The 14,316-nt window shown below is 42.7% G+C and overlaps 1 protein-coding gene across 1 annotated transcript in view; it reads left to right on the top strand.

The window, feature by feature from the left end:
* Positions 1 to 14,316, top strand: part of SND1 (staphylococcal nuclease and tudor domain containing 1) — a 387,820-nt gene that overhangs the window by 56,088 nt on the left and 317,416 nt on the right. The window lies entirely within an intron of this gene.

The following is a 14,316-nucleotide window of genomic DNA, read 5'->3' as shown; positions in this document are numbered from 1 at the left end:
GACTGGTCACAGAACTGGGTCCTCCGTGAGACCCAGTAACACAGGAAAGTATTAGGATGGTTTTCAGAAATTAAACAGCTTGGTTGAAGTTAATACTATCTACTTCAAGATGTGAAATTTGCTTTTCTTATGTTTTGCACGTACACATGTCTTGTTGCATTCACAAGTTGAAATTCATGCCCTGTTTTCATTTGCATGAGAGTTTATAGACAGCCCATAAGAGTAAAATAAAATAATCATGATTGTCTTTTGAATCAGATCGTGCATAAGAAACACATACAGGATGGGTTCTTTGAATATTGGGCCAATCAGTACATTCTCTCTCTCTTTCCCCCATAGAGGAAGCAATTTAATGCAGCAAACAGTATTGTGGTAAGGTTGAGAATTTAAATGCATGAAAGTCTAGGGATGCCAAAATAAGGTTCTCCGAGTAACTGTAGCTCTGCCTCATTGCACAGAGTAAATATACATCTCCAATTTTATCAGTATTGGGAGTAGTCCACAATTCTGCATGTGTCATGCAGTTGGAATTAAGATTCCCACAGCAACCACAACCTTGAAATTCTTGATCGTTAATTTCTGTGCCTCCATCATCAGCCAAAAGCATTATGTTAATGTAGATTCTATAGCCGAATTTTAAGCAGTTTTTAGGGGGGTTGTGAGTGTTAATGGCTTAGGTAAAATGATAGTGGGTTTATTGAGGGTGAGAACTAAACTGTTACTGAGGATTTTGTTTTTTCCAGGATTTTTTGGGAACTTCTCAGAGGGTAATGGATGGATATCCTTTAGCCTAGTGGATAGATAGATGGGAAGTTGTTAGAATATATGTTCTTGTTTAGGCTGGATACTGTTTATAGAATTCCTTGTTCTTTACCCCAGGGTAGTTTATCTTTCTCTTTTGTTTAAACTTCTGTTCATTCCTGAGATCTTACTCCATTTTAAGAAAGTTCTAAGTAAGGCTTAGCTCTAAGTCTTCACCATATGGCTTTTGAGTGAAATGAGGAATGATTTCTCTTATTCATTAAACTCTTTTGGAAGATTTGTTATGTGAGGGGGTCACAGAACAAGTAAGTTTAATAAGTTAATGTAATACATCTTGAGCACATGTATATTTTACACTTGGAACACATCTTAATTTGTTCTAGCATATTTCTAGGACTCAGTAGCGGCATATGGGTTCTGGCTACTGTAATGGACAACACAGGTTTAGAAATTCAAATGAATGGGTTTGTCATCATTGGTAAATATTTACTCGAGGCCATTTTGCACCAGGCACTACACTGGGCTTGCAGCCAGGGAATAAACCAAACTCACACGGAACGGTAAAGTCTACTAGGGAAAGTACACAAGTCATTTCATGTATGTTATGAAAGAAGAGTTTAGAACTTAGGAGAATGCATAATCTGGAAGGGCTTCTTTGAGGAAGTGACATTTAAGGTCTACCTGAAGGGTGATTTGAAGTTAGCTAGGTAAAAAGTGGGAGAAGATAGTATCTGACTGAGATGGCAGCAATGACAAGAACTGGGTGAGTTCGGGGATCGGGAATGGATGGCCACTGTGGATGGTGCATGAGTGGGACGATGCCTGCGGCATACAAAATATAGGAAGGGCCTGGTTCTGCTTGTCCTGTGAGCATCTCAGGATGCTCGTGAAGAGAGAATATGGGGTGTACGATAAGCTGCAAATAATTTAGTATGACTGGAATAGAGAGGATAGTTAACGCTAGGGAGTAGTAAGAAATGGGCGTGGGAGTTAGGCACAGGCCACGTGTTGAAAATGTGTGCCGTGCTTTTAGATTTTGTCTTGAAGAATTTTAAACTAGGGAGTGGTACATTTGGATTTGAGTACTCTTGTGTTGGTGGCTTGCATTTACAAACCATGGAAGTAATTTGCATTTATAAGAGAAGATAACACTAGAAGAAAACTGATTTGCAGCAAGGAGTTCTGATGTTTCTTTTGGTAAGCCTTGTAAGCCTCAAGTGACCAAGGACCCAGGGGCGAATGGTGCGATAAATGAGAACTTGCCGGGGTAGCTCTGCCGGTCTCTTTTTATACTGAAGAATTCAGAGTTCTTTCTACTTAAAGAATTTCAAGAACTCTTATAATGGGTGGAAGATTCTGCTCTATGCTTATCTGAAAGTTACTAGAGATTTACACTACAGATGTAGGACTAAAAATCACCTGGGGATCCCAGTGAGGTTGTACTGTGTATGTAACGACTAGGGAAGCAGGCATCCATCTCCTTAGAGTTCTTGGTTTCTAGTGTTCTTTACTGTACACCAAGTTTGTATGCAAAGGGAATCCAGGCAGGTACTCAAGGCATAGATGTTGGGACCAGGAGCTTTGGTAGCCCATATGGCACCCTCGTAAAAATTAGAGGTTGCCCCTTCCTCTAGGCAGCCTTGTGTTGAGGCACATGGCTTGGCAATTAGAATTTCATCTCCAATTCAGTCTCTGTCACCTTGGCCAGGTGCCTTTAAGCAGGGCACAAAGTGCACAAAAATATGTGGCTCTCCTAGTTAGAATAGGGGTATTAGACTCTCCAGTGAAAACGTTGAGGGCGTGTTTAGGAATTGGGGGATGGTCTTGTAGTTGCAGAAACATAGAGTGCTAAGGATTATTCGGAGAGCATGATGGACTGTGGAGAGCTGTGAACACTTGGAGATTGTCCTCTGTCTGATTTTTGGATACTTCCTGGGCGGGGGTGGGGGGGTCATTGGCTTTGAAATGGAGAAAAAGATAACTTGACAGCTTATGGTATTGGGGCTCATTCTAAACAAAAGAACAGAATGAGAGGAGGTACAGTAAGGAACTGGAGGAGTAGGTTAAGAGGGTAAGTCTTTGCTCAAGCTTCCTCAAAGGCAGACAGATGGCGTCCAGTGACTCTTGCTGCGGGCTAGGCCCCCTTGTATGCTCCCAAATGAAGACCCAATTGTGCTTACCCTTCAAGTAAGGAAGGGGAGATTCTTTGAATATATATCTTCTCCAAACCCTAAAAACTCTAATGACCTTTCTGTCTTCAATATGTTGTAGGGATAATAGGGCAAATTAAATTTTCCCTTTTTGTGCACATAGACGAACTCATTTCTCTTAAATTGTACATGAGACAGGAAGGTGTTGCCGAAGGCCGACTGTGTACTTCCACTTCCCACTTTTGGTTACTTTCTAATTGCAGCCAGACGAAGGGCTCCGGACCGAATAGTGCTGTCAGAGACACTGTTTTCACCCTAGGCATCTGCTGTGCAGTAGCACCCTGGAACTCAGGCTCCTCGAATTTGTTTAGATTTAGATTTGTTGCCTAAACATGTGACAGTTAAAAGCAAGAGCATGTAGTAGTTCCCTCAGAAAGATGACAATTGGATATTTGATGCTGCTGATTCTATTTCTGTGGCCTGTCCTTCCAGATTATTCAGTGCTAATCCCGTGTCTGCTCCTCGGAGGTGTTAACTCCTTCAGGTCGAGAGCCGTCTTGGATGCTGTCGTGTGTGCGTCTATGGCACAGGCTCCCGCTATACCCACAGTGGATTGGTTCAGGGCCCCCTGCAGATCCCAAAGTCCGGGGATGCTGAAGTCCCTTTTATAAAATAGTGCAGTATTTATTTGCATATAACCTAATACTTCCTGTATACTTTAAATTACTTCTAAGATTACTTAAAATACCAATACAACGTAAATGCCATGTTAATAGTTATTATACTGTATTGATTAGGGAATAATAACATAAAAAGCCCGTACATGTTCAGTACAGGTACAACCATCATAGGCCTAATTACACAGTGTACATCAGCAAAAACATAACATTTTTCTTTTCCTGAATATTTTGATTTGTGGTTGGTTGAATCCACAGATGTGGAACCCATGGATGCGGAGGGCTGACTATGTAGTTGGTTTTTATCCAGTTGTTTGCCACAAAGAAACACGTGCTAAGTCTTGGAGGAAAGCTCCGGGTTTTCTGAGCTACTGCCTTAAAGGAGATAACACATTGTGCCATCTCAGGGCTTCCTAGAGAGCAAGTGGCTTTGAAGTGAAACTGGAAAATCTAGTGCTCTGTGGCCCAGGGCCGCCGTTGGCTTTGTGTTACACTTGCAGTGTTAATGACAAAGGAAATACATCCCCTGGGCATCCGGTGAAGGTGCTGACATATTCCCCGTGAAGTCCACTCATGCAGTGCTATTATAGTGGGCGAAGAAATACAGAGCTGAAGAAATACAGAGCCGAAATTTACCTCGAAAACAGGCATGTAATTTACCCATCCCCCAGGCGTAGAAGGTTTGCTTTCAGTTGCAGGGCCTTTTCTCTCTCTCTCTCACACACACACACACACACACACACACACACACACACACACACACACCCTCCTCAGCCTGGGCCTCTGGGAAGTGTGAAAACCGGAAGTTGGAGCCTTTCCTCTTATTTCTGAGTCCTGTTCACCTTGTATTCGTGTCCATCATCATGTCTCAGCCTCTTCCCTGTGAACTTATTTGCCACATAAATATTCCTTCACAGTAGAGCCTCTAAATATTCAAACCCGGGTACTAAAGGATCAGTTTTGTTAAAGCTGCAGTCTGCCTAATCTCCCAGTGTCCTCGCTGCCTGTTTTGGGTGGGGTGGGGGTTGTTTCCCAGGCCTAACCCCACAGGATCTCCTCTGTAGGCAGTTGATGGTAGACAGAGCTGCAGGTAGGCACATTTTGAGTAATGCCCTGGTATTCCTAGGGGCTTTTGTCAGAGGCAGGGCAGTTTCAGGTGCTAATAACTCCATTCGTTGCAGAGGACCCCAGGGTGCTTTGCCATTTGGACACGATTAAAAGCAGTTCTCAACCTATTCCCTCTGGTTTAGATTTCTGAAAGCAAGATGACTGGTCCCTCTGGACCCTAAAGCAAATGATGCTGCCACTTAGCTGCATACCAACAGAAAGCTGTGGGGCTGCAGTCCCTCAGTGAAGCAGGGCAAACCAATAAACCCACTGACTGTGATCTTGCACTTGTGACGGGAGCATAAGGCAAATAGCAAATTAGAGAGGGACTCCAGCTTGGCATTAAGGACCTTGGAGAAAAGCAGAAGCTCTTTGAAATGGATATAGCATTTCACCGGTTTCCAATGGAGAGACTTGGGGACAGCAGCAATGTGATCAAAAGACAGAGAATATGCCAGAGCACTGGCAGAGGCATTCTGTACGTTTCGGATTTGTTTGATCTGGGCATTTTTCAGAAGAACACTTGAAACCTTCTTTGTTAAAGGACTGAAAAAAATTATTAGGAGACTAGAGGTCTTAGCTCATCTTTTTAAGATTCCAGGATGTATATATCCTGTCATTTTGAAAAGATTCATATCTAGGTACACTCTGCTCTTAGTCTGGAGAGGTCAGGGGGCAGGCCTGAATCTGAATGGTGAAGTCAGGGCATTTGGTGTCTGGGTAAATAGCAGAGTTTTCCAAAATGTACATTCCACTGATCTTTTTAGGTGAATTATGACCTGGAGAGGACAGCAAGAACCTATCCTATTTCCCTTTGATTTACTTTCTTCTCCCTATTACAAATTCTATTTTGTTTCCTTTAGTTAATGCATCCCTTTTCCCATGATCTCGCCTGTCCCCTTCAAATAATTTCTGTGGGACTTTAGCATCTCCTAGTGGATCTTGGGCGTTAATCCCTTCCTGAACCTTGTGCATTTACCTCACATTCAATCTCTTTTTCTCCCTTCCATTTAATCATCGCTATTACACAGTTCTGTATTTTCAATTTGTCTAAATCTTCTTGGTGCTGGTATGTTCATATTTCTTGCCTCTTTTTAATCCCATGAGCTGCAGTAATTCACTGTTGTTTCCAACATTGGCGGCACCAACATATTTACTGTCTTGTGATCATTTAACATAGTTGCAGTGCTCAGATATAACCCTGTTTCTTGCCCTGGTTCTTGAAAGCGCCTTTATGCATGAAATTTCCATACGCGTAGTATTTCCTATCTCTGTATCGTCCTGTAGGAAATATTTATGTCTGGGCCAGCTTTCCATTGTGAAGCCTAAACCTCTGAGGGCAGGAAAGGCATGGTTTTCAGCTTCATGTCTGCATCCCCCCCCCCCCACCCTTTTTTCCCCCAGGATCTTTCAGAATGTTATAAATACAGTAGGCATATAATAAATGTTTAAATTGGAATATCTGCTGAGGTTTAGGACCTAATCCATATATTCCTTTCGAGTGGCATCATTTTTACCACCTCCCAGTCTTTGTTAATCTCCTAAACTGTTTCCGATAGGCATTGAGTCAGTGTACTAGTATCCAAAGAGGGAGTTTTTGTACTCCCATTTTTCCTATTCCCTAATTGGTTCACTTGTATTGATGGCCAGGTCACAAATGACTTATTTTCTGTAGATACTTCCTTTTCCCCCCTCCTAGTTTGTCTGGTTGCTGTCATTGGGTTGACTAGCCCTGCTTTTCTGGGTGGTGGTTTTCCTCAAAACAAGATTCCATTAGCACAGTGCAGATTGGGTTCAGTCTACCAGAGGGGTTAATTTCAGGATTTTAAGTGCTTTTGCGGATTGGTGCCCAGTTGATATTCTTTTAACACCTCTGCTCTTAATCAGGCTTTCCCAAATATCCTTCTTTCATAGCATTTCAGGTGTCTTGAGTCACTGAAGTTTTTAGGTATACTTTTTCCCTGAAGGCTGCATATTTTTTTCACTGTTGTCGACCTTGTTGGTTGTCAGATTATTTCTTTGCTTGGAACTAATTTTAAAATCAATTAGAGCGCTTTCCCTTCATCTTTCTCTCTTTATTTATGAGATACTGATTGCAGAGCTACCTACGCTGTGTTTAGATAAATTACCTTTTTTTTTTTTTTTTTTTGCATAACATTTATATTCAAGGCAAGTTTAATGCAGCCATCCCGTGCCTTGCACTTGTGCAGGCCAGGGCTATACGTTTCATTTCTTGACGGGCTAATTAGCTTTATACTGGGAAAATTTTTTTTTAGTTTAGAACCTAAACATTTAAGTTCCTCGTGTATTATAGTGCTGAGAATCTGAGCAATTATTTTTATTGGTAAGGTGTTTATAATTTTCGAGACTGAATCTCTAATTTTGACAAGTGTGTATCGTGGTCACAACGTGGACCGTAGACCGGATGATAGATTATAGACAAAGCAGCATCAGTTCATGTCACCGTTTTGGAAAAGGCTTTTCAGAACGAAGATAGAAGGGGAGCTGAAGGACACAGATGCTCGCTTTATTTCTAGCAAATGACAGGCCTATTGCTTAGGCATATTTTTGATGTCACTCTTCATTTCAGCCCTCTTTTGAATATCTGCAGCAAGTTTATGGGCTGTTCACATTTCCTAGGCCTTAATCTCACCATCTAGTGTTCTGTCAGTCTGTCTTGGGCTGCAAATGCCCTTTGCCTGGTTTAGGGTTGTGTTGGTGGCCACCTTGATGTATTGCTGTTTCACAGGAGGATCTCTGTTTGGTTTAGCAGTGAAGACATTCTGGACACTTTGCGTGCCTTACCTTTTTGTTTTTCTGCTAGAAACCAGTTGATGTAGCCACCTTCATCCTTGTCCCACTGTATCAGGCCCTTCATGAAGCTAAGCAGAACTATCCCCTTTATGAGAACATCTGCGTCTTTGTTTTCAGTCATTGGTCCCCAGAATTTGGTTGTTTCTGCTGTCCTGCTGATTATGGATAACCCACATAATAGATGCTTGTAGTTTCTAGTTTCTCCCTTACCAACGCCCTTCTCCCTGCTCCCCCCAGTTTGATTTTCTGGGTCATGTAGATTTCTCATTTCTTCAGATCTATCGCTAGCTCACTCCTCAGTACATGGTTGATACCCACATGTTCGTCTTATTCCATTTTCATTGGTGGTTTTTGCTCATTGTGCATCATTTGGGGAGGGGGGGATGGGAAGAATACGCTGACGCTTGACTTTCTGGGTCTCTCACTCTGCCATTCCTAGGACAGTTTCCTCATTAGTGGGGAGGCTGGGAGGAAGGTTCGACTTTTTTATGTGCTGCTTGCTGTCTTTCCTAAGGTGGTCTGGAATGAGGAGAAAGCCACATTCTTATTCATATGGAGTTGCCTTTAGCATCTGCTTATCCAGCTGGAGGGGCTTGTTTTAGAAACACTGCCATGCAGAAGCCGTAGGTGGATGTCTGCGGAGGGGCTGCGCGTGCGCCGCCCAGGGCGCCCTTTCCAGCCTGCTGCTCCCTCGGGCCCTGGCTGTAGGCTGGTCCCTGTGGGTGGGGGTGCCAGCTGTACTGTTCACCCTATTCTTGCTAGACCTCTTTTCCTCCGTACATCTTAGTGCAGCTGCTGTGACTGAGTGCACTGCGTTCTGCATGGGAGAATTGGCAGACAGCTCCATTTGTTGGTTTTGGCCATTGGGACAGCCAGGATCATTAGGCCAGTTTGTACTTTAAGAGGAGGGAGACTTGACATCACTCAGGGCAGCTTACTTTATTTATTTCTTATAAAGGGGATAAAAGTTGTCCCAGCCCTTTGCTATTCCTTTCAGTATCAAATGAACAGCTCAGCGTTTTCCTCAGGAAAACATCTAGGGTTCCAGACACCCTGCCATTTGAACCAGGCTGTCTCGTCTTCGCAGATTGCTCTGTGGTGCCCGCCTCCTCGCTCTTAAAGTGTTTTGGCTTCACCCCTCCTTCCCTCACCCCCTTCCAGTCCTCTCCTCTCGGAGGAGTGAATGGTTCTTTCAGTCGAGACACTCCTGCTTGCATACCAAGTTACAGTTATTCTGGAGGTGCTTGCATTCAGTAATGCCAGAGTTCAGGGAAATCTGTGCTCCTCAGCTGAGAAGCCATTAAGCTGCTTCAGTTTATAACAGCATTTGGGCCCATTGGCATTATTAGATATCCATAAAATATAGCGGGGAGAGAATAGTCATTGGAGCTCTGTTAGAGAGAGATGTCTCCATCCTAAAAGATACAGATTAGTCCCAGGGTACCTGAGATAGTTGATGGAACCTGACAAACTGAAAATTCCGTGTAATAAAATCCTACAGCCTTTCATCTCTCACCCTCATCACCCAACAAGAATTGAATTCCAAGGGCAGAAGCTGATAGTGTTTAATATCTCTGTCTTGGCTGTCTGTCTAGGAATATAATTGAATGTGCTCAAGTGGGAACATGCTCTCTCCTTGCTCCTGTGCCCACCCCGGAGCTGGTGGCCTTGGACACTTGTGGCCTGAGTCTGTCCCTTTTCCCCCAAGTGCATTATCTTCCCCACCTTAGGAGTCTTAGAAGTTTTAATGGAAGCTGGTACCTGTTCTTTTATTGACATGTGTGTTTTGACTGGGAAATATTTCTGGAAGTATCTCAGTGGTAAGAGTATGGATTTTCCCTCCTGTTACTCTAGTTTTCATTTGGATTTCTTTTAGTTACCTTCCCAATTCCCACTGTGGTTCCTCTCCGTTCTCCTTACTAGCGTCCTCCCTCCTGGGGTACAGAGAGGGAGTTTGTAAATTTAGTTTTAAATGATAAGGTCACTCCTGGCCCATGCAGTTTGGCCATTCTGTTACCTGTTACTGTGGAGCTTGTGGTTGTCCCCTGTATCCCCTTGGTCTTGAGTGTTTCTCTTTTCCGTGTGCCATGTTTTGGTTGCTACATGATTCTGCAAATGAATATTTAATGTTGTTGAAGTTCACTGTTGCCCTTTAGCTGCCTTGCTTTGGATTCAGCCAGAAAGAGTGGCATCTTTCACCTGAATTCACCACTTAAAACGTGGACTGCAGTCAAATTGATCGCTCTGGTTTTCTTGGATATCCACGTTTAAGCTGCTTACTTACTATATGCAATTTTATTTTCTAGAAAACTACATTGGCACAATTTAAGCCGGGTCAATATCCTTTTACTCCCAGAATTTACATAAATTGATATCCTAATTGGTGAGGTTTCAGCTGTGGTGTTTGTAATTAGTGGTGATAGCTTTCAAAACTCCAGTTCTTTAGAGACTGTAAGGTTCACTCCCGTGGTGCCTGTGGGAGAAAGCAGGCCTCAAACAATTGTAGCTTCAAGATGCTTTTCCCAGTTTCTTTCTTGCTCACTCTTTCTTTGCCATCTTTCCACCTTCCCCTCTCTCTTCCCTCTCCTTAGCATGGCCCTAATTATTACCATCTTTGGCAGTGGTCAGGATGAGGAAGCTAGCAAACACCTAAGAAGATAGATGTATTTTCCTTTTTCTCCCTTTACCTTAATTTAAGCCCACATTGACCCCAATTGTCTTTTCTCCTCAGCTGTAACCTTCTGCCATGGCTGATTCAGGGACATGAAGCCCCTCATGGTGGTAGAGGTACCTGAGCTTAATGCAGCAGGACACGTGGGGACATAAAATCTGAGGAAGCAGTTTTCGACTCTCTCATTCTCATGTTTGTATATGTTATAGTGACGCTGAAGTGACTTGGAGTTTGGAAGCCGGGGAATAGGGACTCATTGCTATTTCTGGCTGCTATTGGACCTTGATACATCTCCTTTCTTCTACCTCTGTCCCCTTCCCTGCTAGAAAAATGATGTTCATGCGTATAGTTCTGTGGTATTCCCTGATGGAAGCTCTACAAGGACAGATCATTTGATTGTTAACTGTTAGATTCATTGCAGACATGACTGCAAACATTATTGCTCCTCATTTGCTACAGATGAGCTCTGGCCTTCTGGTTTGCTCAGGACAGCTCTGAGGACAAAGATTAAGTGGATCTCCGTCGACGCCATATCTTTTGACTGAACAGCGGACTTGGCAATGTATATCTAGGGGTCTGCCACTGCCCTTGTCTTCATGGGTTCCCTTCCACTCCACTCCCCCTCTAAGCCCGAGCTCAGATGTAAAGGTATATAGCCTGTTGGCTGTCACAGTGAAAACCAGGTGAGAGCTTTCTCCTAGAGAAGAGGTTAAGTTAGGTCAGTTTTTTTGTTGTTACGGTGCCGTTTAAAAATTACTTACAATAGAGCCTCTGTGGTTGGAGCCTGTGATGTTCATTTTTCACAATTACAAGGTACTTCTTTTGCACTGCAGCTTGAGATACTGTTCTAGATTGTTGCTTTGAGTAGTGGCAAGTGGACCTTTACTAAGGCCGTCTGTCCAGGATTTTTGTCTTTGACAATACCATTTTTCTTTTTTGAGCCAGACTTAGACACAGTAATATCTTTTGCTGTTTTTTTTTTTTTGTATGAGCTTTTTCTGCCCCCCAGGTCTTAGAACCAACTGCTAATCAGACATATCCCCTTTTAGCTTAGAACATCTCCTGAGGCTTCCAGTGAAAGGAGATATGAGAGTTCTGCCTGAAGAAATTTATGTGCTTCAGAGAACAGGGTTCTCTAGGGGAACGGTGGAGTTTCTTAGGGTTTATAACATACTGTTTGAGCCGCTGTTTAGTTTAGGTGGGACCTGTTAATGGTTTCAGGGTGTATTTTACTTCATGATAAAAAGTGAAAAGAATTATGAAGTGGTGCTTTGTTAGATCTGGATTTACACCTCATGTGCCATTATATTAACTGAGCTTGGTACGGTGTAGAAGAGGGTTCAGGATAAAGAATGCACTTGCCTTTGGCATATGTAAGCAGCTCTCGAATGGTTGGGAAAAAATACTGAAGCTTTGTGGCACACAGAGGGGAGCCAGGAGCCTGATCACAGTTCAGGATACAGCACAGCAAACTCCTAGAGTGATTTCTGAAACGTGACTGGCGCACAGAAGTACATTGTGTAGGTTTAGTGTTGGGTGACGACTCTGTATTAAGACTGATGCTGAGGAAAGCTTGTTTGTTTTTTTAAGGCCTTAGAGAAGGTCAACTTTTTAGGACTCAGCTCTGAGCTTTACAGGCTGAGAAATGCTGTCTGTTAGACTAGTTAACTGATTTATGCAAATATACTCACAAAGATGTGATTTAAAAGTGAATTTGTGGATTTATTAATTTTCGAGGCAAAGTCCACTTGCCACACAGGCCAGAGTATTCTGAAGGGCAAAGTGTTCTCTTTCTTGCAGATGAAGTCGGTATATTATTTACAGTCAGCGTAAAGGAGGTTGCTGGATAGCGAGGGGGGCCGAAGTGGCCCAGGCAGAGTGTGAGATGTTGGGCAAGTGCTCTCTCCATCCACCCCCCGCCTTGCTATTAGATAGAGGAAACAGAGGCTTGGGAGACTTGATGACTTGCTCAAGGCTCCTTCTCTAAGTGGAGGAACCAGGATTGTAATGGAGATCTGTTTTATTTGTCTCCAAATGTACCACGTGGACTTTCATGTTAGCTGGGCAGGTTTGTGACCCTCTCCCTTACACACGGTTGTGGGAACTTCTCCAGGCCCCTGATTTTTAGAATTTCTACCATCTACCAGAAAGCGCAGCTTGCTCTCTTTGTTATGATAACACAGCTTTCTTATTTCAATGTACTTTTGCAAATTAAATTATTTCCTGCAACCATTTTGGAGGCACCATAATTTCTTTCAAGAGGTATTTTAATTTATACTTCTAATGGTTGTTTAACATCAGAAAAGTGGGTGGCCCAATCTCCTTAACAGTCTCGTCTCCTGTATAAATTTTCCTGGCAGTGATCTCACTGTTTAGAACAATTAGGACAAACTTATTAAGATACAGTATACGCCACCCCACTTTAAAAATTTTTTAAGTTTAGTTGGTATACCATATTATTAGTTTCAGGTGTACAGTTTTCTCCCTTTTTTAATAAAGAGCCTCAATACTAGTCATTTTTTTTTTACAGGTTTCCAAGCCCTGTGAGCATCTGCTTTAAGGTACTTCATTCTCACTTTAGTTTTCATTCATTATTTTCATACATTAACCCCATTAGATAGATGGCTTAGGTTCTGATTTCATCTTTACATCCATTCTCTACCCTAGACATTTTTTTTTACCTTATTATAAATGAAACATTCATTTTATACATTTCAGAAAATTAAAGACTAGAAATTACTTAAATCTCATTCTCCAGAGGCAACATCAGCACTGTTAATATCCCATGGCCTTTACCTGCTTGTCTCTGGATTTTGTAACTGAGCGTTCCCCTTGGCCTTGAAATAATTTTCTAAGACATGATTTTTAACTGCTGTGCAGTTATTAAGAATGTGGAGGTACCATAACTTATTTTAAAAGTTTCCACAAATTTCTTTTTATATAACAATTATTTCCAGTTTCTATAATAGTTGTACCTTCATTTTCAGATGAGAAGATTTGCCTTGAAGTAGAAAGTATATAAAGGTCTGTTCAGATCTGAGATGCTCTTGGGCGAGTCGTGTGGAGCACACTGTCAGAAATCTTCGCCCAGACAGATGTTCCCGAGGGGGCTGATATTTAGCCCTGCTTGCAGTACACTCTTTAATCACCTAATTCCTTATCTACTTGTGTTATTTAGAAAGAGGCTGTGACCCAGGCCCTTTGTGTTTCCTTGGCAGTTTGGCTCCCTCCCCCCAACAGCTGAGCCTGCTGCTTCTGAAATAAAGGTAGGGTAGATGGTAAATCATCTTCCTCCCAGGGACCACTGCTCTTTTCTGTTGCCCTGGTTGGGACATGGTGAGACACTTTAATGGGAACACAAAGGCTCCTGTGGCAGCTTTGTGAGTGCAGCCTGCAGCATTTATTTGTTCCGTCCCATATGCTGCTGTCAGTGACTTCCACCGTGCCAAGTACTTGTGAGTATTTGCACAATAAAATCCTCCCATATTGTGATAAAAGAAATCACTCCCAAGTAAATGTATATAAAGCAGTTATATTTCGTTAAAATACTACAGCATTGGTGGCCAGCAGGTATCAAAATCACTTTTGCTGATTTAAAGGAATCTACCCCACTCCCCTGTCTTGAGGCGGAAGCCGCCAGTTTCGAGGATGGCGGGAGATGAGACCAGTGCGGGTTCTCCAGAGCTGTCTGCCTGTGTGTGTGATGCCCGCGCACTGGCAACACAGTCTTGCTCAATCTCAAGAAGTGGCGTGGTATTTACAGGGAGTTAAGGCTGAAATCATTGAGGGCTCTATAACCTACAGTTAGCGTCTCAAATACACATTCGAGCAAAAAGGCAGCCATTGACAAATGCGGGCACACATGCTGTTTACTGTGTTCCACGTCACTCAGCAGTTGAACTGTTGCATTATTTAAGGCTAAAACTCTGGTTTGTTGCCTTGGGAGCATGGAGCATATTATTATATACCAACCTAGAAGTTATTGCAACTGTTTTTGGTTAACATCAGTATGGCATAATTAGAAGACACTCTCATCTCCTCAGAATTGTTCATATGCATGATTTCACATTTTTTGTGCCTATTTCCTCCAAGGGTCATATTATTGACAGTCTCATCCTCCTCCACCTGCATCCTC

Source organism: Rousettus aegyptiacus, unplaced genomic scaffold (genome assembly GCF_014176215.1).
Source record: "Rousettus aegyptiacus isolate mRouAeg1 unplaced genomic scaffold, mRouAeg1.p scaffold_m13_p_13, whole genome shotgun sequence".
Classification (NCBI taxonomy): domain Eukaryota; kingdom Metazoa; phylum Chordata; class Mammalia; order Chiroptera; family Pteropodidae; genus Rousettus; species Rousettus aegyptiacus.
The sequence above is the reverse complement of the archived record's forward strand: the minus strand, read 5'-3'. Positions and strand labels throughout refer to the sequence as shown.